We start from the raw sequence: 13,260 nt of genomic DNA on the forward strand, positions 1-13,260 counted from the left end.
GGGGGATTGGGTTATTTATGATACCGGTGATTCTGTTTTTTTTTTTAGTGAGGAGGCTATAGGGATTGCAGCCTTATATAGTTATGGTACTTGGTTAGTGATTGTTACTGGTTGGTCGTTGTTTATTGATGTTGTGGTTATCATGGAGATTACTCGGGATAATTAAATAAAAGTATGCTAAGGGTGAGGGTGATGAGAAATGATAGGAAGTATAGTTTAATAAGACCTTTTTGGTTTGAGATTAGTGTGGAGGATCTTAGTTGAATGAGGGATGTGGTTTTTGGTAAGATGGTTTCTAATCAGATTAAGTCTAGGAGAGAGGATGCTAATTTTTGGCTCATTAATAGGTTTAGATAAGGGGGTAGGTGGTGTATAATGGTGGGGCAATATCCTAGGAGAGTAGAGAATTTAAAGGAGCTTGAGGAGTAGGTATATTTTGTGTGTTGGGGTTAACTTCGAGTGCTAGCACGAAGCCCAGAGTTGTTACTATAAGGGCAGTTAGTTTGAAGTGCAGAGGTATGGTTATTAGGGGGATGGTTGTTGGCAGAATGCTGTTGGAGATGATGAATCCAGCAAAGATACTTCCGATTAGTAGGCGTTTGATACAGCTAATTAGGAGGGGGTTGTCTTCACTGATAGGAGCTGAGGGGGAGGAGTGGGGTTGTCCCAGTAGTGCGAAGAAGATAATCAGAGTGCTGTAGATGGCTGTGAGGGAGGTGACAGAGTTATTAATAGGGCTCAGGCGTTGGTATAAGACGTGTTGGCGGTTTCAATGACTAGGTCTTTAGAATAAAAGCCGGTGAGGAAAGCACTCCTGTCAGTGCTAGGCACCCAATGATAATGGCTGTTGCGGTAAAGGGTAAGGTCTTGAATAGGCCTCCTATTTTTTGAATATCTTGTTCGTTAAGTTGTGGATAATAGATCTGGAGCACATGAATAGTACGGCTTTAAAGAAAGCATGTGAGCAAATGTGTAAGAATGCTAGATAGGGCTGGTTGATGCCCATAGTTACAATCATTAGACCTAATTGGCTTGAGGTAGAGAAAGCGATAATTTTTTTAAGATCATTTTGGGTGAGAGCACGTATAGCTGTGGATAGAGTGGTAAGGGCTCCCAGGCATAACGTTATTTTTTGAATAAGTTTATTGTTTTCTGTTAGGGGGTAAAATCGGGTAAGTTGGAAGATCCCTGCTATGACTATTGTGCTTGAGTGGAGTAGGGCTGTTACGGGGGTGGGACCTTCTGTTGCTGAGGGGAGTCAGGGGTGAAGTCCAAATTGAGCTGATTTTCCAGCTACGGCTAATACAAGTCCTGTAAGGGGGAGGTTTAAAGAGTTTAGGTCGAGTATAAAAAGTTGTTGTAGGGCTTCCCTGGTGGCGCAGTGGTTGAGAATCTGCCTGCCGATGCAGAGGACACAGATTCATACCCCGGTCCGGGAAGATCCCACATGCCGCGGAGCGGCTGCGCTCGTGAGCCATGGCCGCTGAGCCTGCGCGTCCGGAGCCTGGGCTCCGCAACGGGAGAGGCCACAGCAGTGAGAGGCCCGCGTACCGCAAAAAACAAACAAACAAAGAAACAAAAAAAGTTGTGGTAGGTCTCATGCGTTTGAGTTGGATAGAAATCATGCTATTGATATAATGAGTCCGATATCCCTGATGCGGTTATATAAGATTGCTTGGAGGGCAGCTGTGTTTGTGTCTGTTCGTCCATATCATCACCCGATGAGTAGGAAAGATACGATTCCGACCCTCTCCCACCCAATGAAAAGCTGGAAGAGGTTGTTAGCAGTAACAAGGATTAGTATGGTAATGAGGAAGAGGAGTAGGTATTTGAAGAACTGATTAATGTAAGGTCTAAATGTATGTATCATATTGAGAATTCTATGATAGACCATGTAATAAACAATGCTACTGGTACAAATATTATTGAGAAGTAATTTATTTTGAAGCTGAGTGTTAACTTAAGGGTTTGGATGGTGATCCAGTATCAGTTTGAAATGATTATTTCTTGGCCTGTGTGTAGGAATATTATCATTGGGGTTAGGCTGGTAATAAAAGTACATGAAAGAGTCCTTTTTACATATGATGGGTATTTATCAATTTTGTAGAAGTTTGTGTTAGTCATTATAATCGGGATAATTAGTATTAGTAATGTGACTAAGGCAAAAGAAGAGAACAGGTTTATTACTTTTATTTGGAGTTGCACCAATTTTTTGGTTCCTAAGACTAATGGATAACTACTATCCTTTAAAAGGCTGAAAAAGCCATACTGCTAGGCATGGGGGCATGAATTAGCAGTTCTTGTAATACTTTCTCGGTAAATAAGAAGTTTTAGTCTTCTGTTGCTAGATTCACCATCTAGTGTTCTTTTAAAACTATATTTACAGTATAGGGGGCCCAGGATGATTTTAGGATTTAGTGACAGGAGTAGGAGCAGTAGGATGTGGAGGGCTAGAAGGACATTTTGTCGTGTGAAGGAGGGCATAATATTATTGATGTGGTGTGTTCGTTTACCACGTTGTGTTGTGATTAGTATGTACATAGAGTATAGGGCTGTAATTACAATGTTACTTCCTATTAAGATGATAGTGAGGTTTGATCCTGAGAAAGTTGATACGACTATGAAGAGCCCTCCGATTAGGTTGATAGTAGGGGGCAGGGCCAGGTTTGTCAGGCTTGCTAGCAATCAAGTGGCTATCAGTGGGAGGAGAATTTGTAGGCCTCGGGCTAGGATTATGGTTCGGCTATGGATTCATTCATAGTCTGAGTTTGCTAGGCAGAGTAATACAGGTGATGTGAGGCCGTGGGCGATTATTAGGGCGGCAGCCCCTATGTAGCTTCAGGGGGTTTGAAAGAGGATAGCTGCGATAACGAGTGCCCTGTGGCTGACGGAAGAGTAGGCAATGAGTGATTTTAGGTCTGTTGGATGTAGACAAATAGAACTGGTTATGATTATTCCTCATAGAGAGAGCATGAGGAACGGGTACGCGCTGAATTCTGTTAGGGTATCGAGTATTGACGTGATTCGTAGCATGCTGCAGTCCCCGAGTTTTAGTAATACGGCTGCGAGGACTATAGAACCTGCTATGCGAGCCTCTACGTGTGTTTTGGGTAGTCAGAGGTGGAGGCCGTAGAGGGGTATTTTTACTACAAAGGCTATCGTGCAGGCCAGTCATATAAAGACATTGGTGCAGGAGTTGGATAGTGGCTGGGCTCAACACTGAAGTACTAGAAAATTTAGAGAGCCCATGGTGTTTTGTATATATACTAATGCCACTAGCAGTGGGAGTGATCCAACTAGTGTGTAGAATAACAAGTAGAGTCCTGCATTAAAGCGTTCTGTTTGGTTACCTCAGCGGGTGATGATAATAAGGGCAGGAACTAGTGTAGCCTCAAATATAACGTAAAATAGAATTAGTTCTGTGGCGGTGAATGTTATGATTAGAAATGTTTGTAATATGATTAGTGTCGTGATATATAATTTTTTTCGGATTAGCGGTTCTTTGAGTAGGTGAGACTGGCTATTAGTATTAGGGGGAGGAGCCACATCGTTAGGATTAATAATAGTGCGGACAGGGAGTCGGAGAAGAATATTAATGAGAAGTTAAGGCTATTGTCGTTGAATTGGTTAAGAAGAAGTAGGCTTGTGAGACTAATTAGCAGGCTGTGGGTTGTGGAGTTAATTCAGACTCTTATTACTTTTTGATGATCAAGTTAGGGGTATTAGTATGATTGTGGGGATGATGAGTTTTAGCATCGGAGAAGGTTGAGGTTTTGTACGTAATCAGTGCCATAGATATTGGATACTACTACTAGTAAGGCTAGCCCAAGTGCTGTTTCGCAGGCTGTGAACACCAGCAAGATGATGGGTATTATGCTCGCTAAAGTGTGAATTTAAGATTGCCAGGGCCGCCAGGATACATAGTGATAATATTATGCCTTTTAGACATAGCTGTGAGGATATTAGGTGGGATTGATATATTAGTAACCCTATGAGGGATACAGTGAAAGCTATGCTAACGTTTATATGTACTAAAGACTCTTGGTAATTATGAGTCTAATCATAATCTAATGAGTCAAAGTCGTTTATTTTGTTTTAAACTAAATACCATATTCAGCTCACCCCAGTCCCTTTTGAGTTCACTCGTAGGCCAGTCTAATTGCCAATAATGAGATTAAAAGTAAAGCCATGGTGAGTATTGTTTTTAGGTTGTTTGTTTGAGTTGCTCAGGGGAGGGGTAGTAGGAGAGCAATTTCTAGGTCAAAAAGGAGGAACGTGATTGCTACTAGGAAAAATTTTATGGTGGGCGGATCCTGTAGGGTCAAATCCTCATTCGTAAGGGCTTGTTTTTTCTGCGTGAGTGTTTAGTTGAGGAAGTCAGAAGGCGATGAGTACGAGTGACGAGGCTACTGTTGTATTTGTTAATAGGGTCAGTATTAGGTTTATTATTCTTTTTCGGAGTGTACCAAAACTAATGGATTGGAAGTCAGTTGCACTAATTAATACTAAACGAACTATGAGCCTCATCAATAGATAGATACATAAAGGAATAGTCATACAACATCTACAAAATGTCAGTATCAAGCAGAGACTTCAAAGCCGAAGTGGTGGTTGGATGTGAAGTGGAATTTTAATTGGCGCAGGAAACAAACAACAAGGAAGGTAGACCCAATGATTACATGTAGTCCGTGGAATCCTGTAGCCACAAAGAAAGTCGATCCATAGAGCCCATCTGAGATCGTAAATGGGGCTTTGTAATACTCTGAGACTTGTAGGAATGTAAAATATAGACACCAAGAGTAATTGTAATAAAGAGGGCTTGAAGTGTGTGCTTACGATTTCCTTCCATAAGGCTGTGATGGGCCCAAGTGATGGACACGCCAGAGGCCAATAGCACGGAAGTGTTGAGAAGCAGTACCTCCAAGGGGTTTAGAGGGCGAATGCCTGTTGGTGGCCAACACCTGCCTAACTCAGGGGTAGGGGTGAGGTTTGAGTGATAGAAGGCTCAAAAGAAGTGGGTAAAAAAGAGGACTTCTGAGACAATAAATAAGATTATTCCGTATCGAAGTCCCTTTTGGACGGTTGGTGTGTGGTGGCCTTGGATAGTGCTTTGTTGAATAACAACTTGTCATCACTGATATATTGTTAGAGTGTTAGTTAGTAGACCTAGTATTAGTAGAATTACTGAGTTGAAGTGGAATCATATGATTAGGCCTGATGTTATGAGGAGGGCTGAAAGGGCTCCTGTAGGGGGCCAAGGACTAGGATTTACTATGTGGTACATGCGGGTTTGGTGGGTCATTATGTGTTGTTATGCAGATATAAGCTTACTAAGAGAGTAAACACACAGGCTTGAATTCTAGCGGCGGCGAATTCAAGGATAGTGAGTAGGGTGAGAATAATGAATGTAATGAGAGCCGTGAATGTGCTGCTGCTTATTAGCACTAAAGTTGTTTCTCCGATTAGATGTATTAATAAATGACCTGCTGTAAAATTGGCCGTTAGTCGCACAGCTAGTGCTACTGGTTGGATGAATAGGCTGATAGTTTCGATAATTACTAGCATGGGGATGAGGGGGATGGGCGTGCCTTATGGTAGGAAGTGGGCTAGAGATGCTTTTGTTTTGTTGCGGAGACCTATAACCACGGTACCGGCTCATAGCGGAACTGCTATTCCCACACTCACTGAGAGCTGCATGGTGGGTGTAAATGAGTGGGGCAGTAGTCCAAGAAGGTTGGTTGACCCAATAAATTGAATGAGCGATATCTGTATTAGTGATCAAGTCTTTTCTTTTTGATTATGGGTGCTTATTGTTTTTTGATGTAAGCTGGATTAGCCATTGTTGAAGGGAAATTATGCGATTGTTAATTAGTCGTTTTGATGTTGGAAATAAAATACTTGGGAATATAATAATTAGAATGACTATGGGGAGGCCTATTATTGTTGGGGTCACGAAAGGGGCAAATAAATTTTCATTCATACTGTCTCTCAAGGGGTAGGTTGTTTTTGCACTTTAGTGAGTGTTGACTCTGGGTTGGGGTAGTAGATATGTTTTGACACTTTTAGTTGAAATATAATAAATAGTGTTAGAAATATAGATGAAATGGTAATATCATGTTGATATATCTAGTTGTGGCATATCATTAGGGAGAATTTTAGCTCTCAGTCTTTAACTTAAAAGGTTAACGCTAACCTAGCTTCTTAATGAGATTAGAGCATAGATGCGGATCATTTTTCAAAGTATTTTAGAGGCACTAACTCAAGGACAATTGGCATGAAGCTATGGTTTGACCCACAGATCTCTGAACACTGTCCGTAATGTAAGCCTGGTTGTGTTGATATTAGGGTTGTTTGATTTAGGTGTCCTGGGATTGCATCCATTTTTAGGCCTAAGGAAGGTATGGCTTATGAGTGCAGTACATCTTCAGAGGAGATTAGCATTCAGATTGTTATCTCTATGGGCAAAACTACTCGGTTGTCTACTTCTAGCAGTCGTAATTCCCCTGGTTTTAGGTCTGATGTTGGGATTATATAGGAGTCAAAATTTAGGTCTTCGTAGTCAGTATATTCATAGCTTTAGTATCATCGGTAACCCATAGTTTTTACAGTAAGAGAGGGGTTATAAATTTCATCTATTATGTAAAGGATTTGTAGTGATGGCAGGGCAATTAAGATCAAGATAATGGCTGGTAAGATAGTCCAGATAGTTTCTACTGCTTGTGCGTCTATCGTGCTAGTATGTGTAGCTTAGTTGTTAGTATTAGTACAATAATGTAAAGAACCAGGAAGCTAATTAAGAAAACAATTATCAGTGTGTGGTTGTGAAAGTGTAGTAGGTCTTCTGTGATGGTGATGTTGCATCTTGAAAGCCTAGTTGGAAGGGATATGCCATAGAGATATACAAGATTTCCACCTGTGACTTAATTTCAACAAAGTTATATAAAATTTTACTAATACCTCATTCATGGAGAAAGACATAGCAGCTATGATGTTGGCTTGAAACCAACAGAAGAGGGTTCGACTCCTTCCTTTCTTGGCTACTTTAGATTGATGTAGGTTGGCTCTTCAAGTGTATGGTATGGTGGAGGACATCCATTTAGTCACTCTAAATTTGTAGTAGTGAGTTCTACTGTTAGTACTTCTCGTTGGATGTGAATGATTCTCAGATAATGAAGATTATCAGCATGACTGTTGTTAAGGAGATGAATAAGCCTATTGATGAAATAGTATTTCATGTTATATAGGCATCTGGGTAGTCGGAGTATCGTTGAGGCATGCCAGATAAGCCTAAAAAATGTTGTGGGGGGCTTCCCTGGTGGCGCAGTGGTTGAGAGTCCGCCTGCCGATGCAGGGGACGCGGGTTCGTGCCCCGGTCCGGGAAGATCCCACATGCCGCGGAGCGGCTGGGCCCGTGAGCCATGGCCACTGAGCCTGCACATCTGGAGACTGTGCTCCGCAATGGGAGAGGCCACAACAGTGAGAGGCCCGTGTACCCCAAAAAAAAAAAAAAAAAAAAAAAAAAAATGTTGTGGGAAGAAGGTTGACACCCACAAATATGATTGCAAAGTGAAATTTTGCACATGTTGAGTTGAGTGTATATCCTGAGAATAGTGGGAATCAGTGTACAAATCCACCTATGATAGCGAAAACAGCTCCCATTGACAGCACATAGCGAAAGTGTGTGGCTACAGAGTAGGTATTATGAAGGACAATATCTAATGATGGATTAGCTAGGGGACAATGCCTGTTAGTGCTTTTTAGTCCTGTCAGCAGCATTATTCATAATAGCCCCAAAGTGGAAACAATCCAAGTGTCCATATACCAATGTGTTATATCCATCTAATGGAATATTATTCAGTCATAAAAAGGAGTGAAGTACCGATACTTCCATTCAGTGGATGAACCTTGAAAATATTATGCTAAGTGAAAGAAGCCAGACACAAAGGGAGCCAGATACAAAGGGAGCCAGACACAAAAGGCCACACATTGTATGGTTTCATTTATACAAAATGTCCAGAATAGGCATAGAGACAAAAAGTAGGTAGTGGTTGCCAGGGTCTATGTGAAGGGAGAGGGGGAATGGGGACTGGCTACTACATGAGTATGGGTTTTTCTTTGGAATGATGGAAATGTTCTGGAATTGGATAGTGGTGATGATTGCACAACCTTGTAAGTATACTAAAAAACATTGAATTTTACACTTTAAAGGGGTGAATTTTATTGTATGTGAATTATATCTCAATTAAAAAGGAAAACAGAGACAGACTCAGCTGGCTTACCAGTAAGGCCTCTTGACTGTTGCCCTTCACCCACCCCTTCTCTTCTGATCTGGAGTGCAGAGGGGAGGCCTGAGGTACAGTGGCCATGTTATGGTAATAAAGACAAAGGTCATTTGCTAAAGAGGATGAACAAAAGTTGTCAGAGCCCAATAAACCTCTTACTTTCTTTCTTTTTTTTTTTTTTTGCGGTACGCGGGTCTCTCACCGCTGTGGTCTCTCCCTCTGCGGAGCACAGGTTCCAGACACGCAGGCCCAGAGGCCATGGCTCACGGACCCAGCCACTCCGCGGCACGTGGGATCCTCCCGGACTGGGGCACGAACCCGCATCCCCTGCATTGGCAGGCGGACTCCCAACCACTGCGCACCAGGGAAGCCCACCTCATACTTTTTTAAGCTACTGTTTGTCAAGTTTTTCACTGCTGGTAGCTGAAAGCAATCCTCTCAACAGATATACCTCCCAACTTTAAGATTTTACGCAAAGCCAATTATTGTTAAAATTGAAAGGAATCGAGTTATGAAATGCAGTACCTAGAGAGATGTAGAAAAATAGTTCTTCAGAAGGTGCTGTTTAAAGAGAATCTCCCTGGGACTTCCCTGGTGGTCCAGTGAGTAAGACTCCGTGCTCCCAATGCAGGGAACGGGGGTTCGATCCCTGGTCAGGGAACCAGATTGCACATGCATGCCGCAATTAGGAGTCCGCATGCCGCAACTGAAAGATCCTGCATGCCGCAACGAAGATCTCACGTGCCGCAACTAAGACCTGGTGCAGCCAAAATAAATATTTTTTAAAAGTAAATAAATAAAGAGAATTTCCCATTTTATAGGGATATTTAGTACTTGTGCTGTAACACAAAGTGGTTTCAGTTTATGATGCCACATTATGACGTAATGAAATGTAAAATATGCATTTAAAGCGTCTTTAAGGAAAATACAATAAATATGAATAATTACCATTATAACTATTCCATTAAGACATGCTATGCAGTCAAAGATGAAGAGTCTATTTTTGGACTGTTTCCAAAACGCCTGAAAGGAAAACTCCTTGTTATATCTCTAGATAAGGCTGAAGACATTTAAACACTACAATTTGTTAAGTAATAAATAGTCATAATTTGAGTATGAGGGGAGCTATTATGAGTGAAGACAATATAAAATACACTGACATTTATAGTCTTCCCTAAGATATTAGCATGTTCCAGCACAACTTTAAACCAAACTTTCTGAAATCTATACTTATAAATTCTTTGTCTACAATTACATGTTTTTGAACATTGAAAGGACAGATATCTTAACATCCCTCTGTTACTGATTTTCCACCCTGTCCCACTGTTATAAAATTCTGGAGTTCTAGGTATTCCCTGGTGGTCCAGTGTAGGACTCTGTGCTTTCACTGCTGTGGGCATGGGTTTGATCCCTGGTTGGGGAACTAAGATCCCTCAAGCTGTGCCACGTGGCCAAAAATAAAATAAAATAAAAATTTAAAAACCAAGAGAAACAACAAACTATTAAAAACACGTTTAAGGCTGCTAGCTACAAAATACGTTTATAAAATTCTGGGGTTCTGAATTTTAAAATCATTGGCCAAATGAATGTCTGTGCTTAGATTTATTTAAATTGACTTTAGCAAACCGAAATGAAGTTTGATTCCTGTGTATGATCATTCTCAGAAGTCATCCATGTGAAAAGAAGGGTGGTCCCAATATCTTCCACTCGTCAGGCATTTTAAACCATCAAAGATTTTGTTCAAAGACTGAAAACTCAAATTAACCACCTAGTTGCCTGAGCAAATAAATAGCTGACAATTATACCATGAATTCAAACAAGTCAGGCCAAGACAGTTTTTTCCTTAATTATAATTTGGGGATGAGCTGGAAGGAGAAGGAATATGACAATCTGGTTAATATATTCCCCTAAATCTCTTCTCCATTTTGCTTCTGAAGGCTCAATCTTAATGTTTGTCTTTATGGTAGTGTAGACATCTCACCATCTGGGAAACTGGACTGTTCTTCCTAGGTCATGTCTTGAGAAGTATGCTTTTCATCTATTCTCTTTAGTTTCAAATTCAATAGGTGTGTCATGTCCAGGTCCACAAAGAGCAAACAAGAATATGTGTGAAAACCCTTTGAAAAGTCTAAGACAGGGAGTTCTCTGGCGGTCCAGTGGTTAGGACTCCAAGCTTCTACTGTAGGGGGCCCGGGTTCAATCCCTGGTCGGGGAACTAGGATCCTGCATGCTGTGCAGCGTGGCCAAAAAAAAAAGTGTCTAAGACATTATAGGAATTTAAGACATTATTATGATGATGGTGTTATAAGTGATCTTTTATATTTAATTATTCTGTTAATCTTTCATCCTTCCCACCATGCAGATGTGTCAGCTCCAAAACCATACTCTCTTCTACAAGTTCTTTGGAAAAATGCTCAGTAAAGAGGCCATGTTTGATATAAATCTGTAAAACTGTAGGCAGTAATTTTTTAGGGGCTAAAATTAATTTTTTAAAGACCTACAGTTTCTACACTCACTACTCCCTTTTATTGCAATGATGTGTCAGCCCGTTATGTTCAGCTGTAGCTTATTGGCTACAGGCTGTGAGCCCAGGGGTCTCCAAAGGTTAGATGAGAATTTTATCAACTTAGGTGCTAATTGTTCTCATTCAACTCCATTTGGCTTTCTAGAATAGACACAAAGAAGAGAAAACTACTGCCTCATAGACAGCAGAACAGCGGGAAGAAAGGTAGTTCACCATTTGTGGAAACATACGGAGAGCACACTTCCTAAGTATAGGTAGAAAACATATGGAACTCCTCCAAAGCTTGAAATACTTTTGAGGAGGAAAAGAGGAAATGAATGTGTTTAGCTCTAATGGAGCCTTCACTGATGAAAATAATCACAATAATTAGTCATTGCATCAAAAATGTACTGTGGAGAGTTGCTCAGCTGGAACAATTACTATTCTCCACCCCACTGACCTTTCAAGAAGCTTCATCTTGTAGTTAAATTTTGTGTTCATCCCCCACACCATAACCTCGGCTACTTTCAAGGCATCAGTAGTGATGACGCATGTTTCTGTGCTGAGATAGGTATAAATATACACAGATGTGATAACAGGAAAGTCATTAGATCTACACCAAATGCTACAGCTACCTTTAAATAGCAGTGCATTTCTCTTACGTACTCTTTAATGAGTGTGATATTTTCTTTATTTTTGTGTGATTTGTTTTTAGCTTTTCTAAGAAGCACTGATGTAAAGAAGGCTCCTCCAGGAACTCGGTATGTGTTCCGCATTCATGCCTGGAAAGCCATAACTTCCAGTTTGTGGCAGGAATCAGGATCTGATTCCTTGAGGACAGAACACTGTCCCTCACCTTGTGTCCTCCAGGCCTCACACAGCCTAATCCCCAAGTCAACCTGAGTGATCCTAAGAGGAAGCAGAAAACGAATTCCTTCTACTGAGGACTTCAGGTCCCTCAGACTGAGAAGCCACTAAAGTAACATTAACAAAGTCAAGGATGATAATGGCCACTTTAGTGATGAGTCGCATTTGAATATTTTAAAGAAATTACCCTAATGTTAAGACTGTTAAGATGTAGGGCCACATTAAGGAAACAGAAATGTTATGAACTTCTGAAAGGAACTGAATCTTTAGAAGAAAAGAATCGCCTTTGGCAAATCCACGAGACTTCCATGTTCTTTTTTTAATTCATTGGGGGGTATTATTACTTTTGCGTTTGTCGTAAAAAAGACTTCTTTCTCCCCCTTTTTAAATCCTAAAGAATGAGTCAACTCTTCTTCCATCACAGAACTTTCAGGAAACATCTAAAATTTACAGTGGTACGATTTGCAATGTGATTTCCTAATATGCTAACTTCAAAGGGACTTTGAAATCTCAGAATGTGGGATCCAGCCCAGTGTTAATCCACCAAAGCACCAGTTAGCAGCCTGTTCAGGTTTTTGTTTTGATGGGTCTTTAATAAGCAGTCAAGCGCAGAGGGTAGCATTCTGAGAAACGCATTCCTCTGTGCTCTGACTCTCACCTCTCTCTCTATGGAGCTGTCATGTTCTATGACACCAAGAGCCCAGGGAACCTACTGTTTTCATCTATATCTGCCATCACCTTCCTGCTCCTTAGGATCACAGCATGGAGATTCAGATCTCTCCTCAGGCCAAGAATGACGCTAACCACAAACCTTGCTGGGTGAAAGAGATAATGTGAGCAACTTTCTCCCTTACCTCTTATTCTTTCTTAACTCCTCTATGGGAGAAAGAATGGCAGAACAGGCAGCAAAATGAAACAGCTGCTACAAATCCCACTTTCGGTATGCAGGCTGCTGGGACAGGATGAATGGTTATGCCAGCTTCAAAGGGAGTATACCTCTTATCACCTCCCTGAAAAGCCGTGAGTAATGACGTTAATTGTGGCTTCCCGATGGCCGTGCAGTATCTGGGCTACATGCCCTTTGAAGGCATGTGTGCTTGGACTAGGATGTAAGTGTTTGGGTGGGGGCCGTTTGGGGGGCGGTGAGAGGGAGAGAGAGAAAAAGATTCTGTCTTTCCTATCCTGCATGAAAGAGCATTTCTCTAACAGCTCAGCTCTCAAATGTCTGTAAAATCTCCTAACTGGAAAATACCATCCATGAAATTGTTCAAGGTCCTTTATACAAAAACCTCTGTGACAAATTATTTTCAGAGCTCAGTGTCAGAAAAGGTTTGTCTCTCCTGAGTAATTGGCCTGTGTGCTTCTACTAGAAGAAAGCAGTTGCGTAACTCATCATAGTTTCCTCTTTACCTTGATTACTAGGAAGCTAAATTTTGCATGCAAACACTATCCCTTGATAGTGATACTTGATCACAGGACAAAAGTCCCAGGTCAGATTACATATACTGCCTGGTTTAGGGTTTGAGAATGTGACCACCAGAACCCCGAGTTTTAAAAGAGACATAGAGGAATTTGGAGGAAGCAAACTGCTGTAAGAAATGGCTAGAC

The 13,260-nt window shown here is 41.1% G+C and overlaps 1 long non-coding RNA gene and 2 pseudogenes across 1 annotated transcript; all 3 read right to left on the reverse strand.

Moving 5' to 3' along the window:
* Positions 1–79: 79 nt before the first annotated feature.
* Positions 80–2,124, reverse strand: LOC116761530 (annotated as a pseudogene).
* Positions 2,125–5,062: 2,938 nt separating this feature from the next.
* LOC116756517 lies at positions 5,063–11,047 on the reverse strand. The gene is made up of 3 exons (XR_004350671.1): positions 11,037–11,047; positions 6,297–6,302; positions 5,063–5,244 (listed from the first exon to the last, which is right to left on the reverse strand). It is a non-coding gene; the product is annotated as an uncharacterized LOC116756517 (long non-coding RNA).
* LOC116756514 lies at positions 5,302–5,980 on the reverse strand (annotated as a pseudogene).
* Positions 11,048–13,260: the final 2,213 nt, after the last annotated feature.

This window comes from Phocoena sinus, chromosome 1, assembly GCF_008692025.1.
Source record: "Phocoena sinus isolate mPhoSin1 chromosome 1, mPhoSin1.pri, whole genome shotgun sequence".
Taxonomy (NCBI): Eukaryota; Metazoa; Chordata; class Mammalia; order Artiodactyla; family Phocoenidae; genus Phocoena; species Phocoena sinus.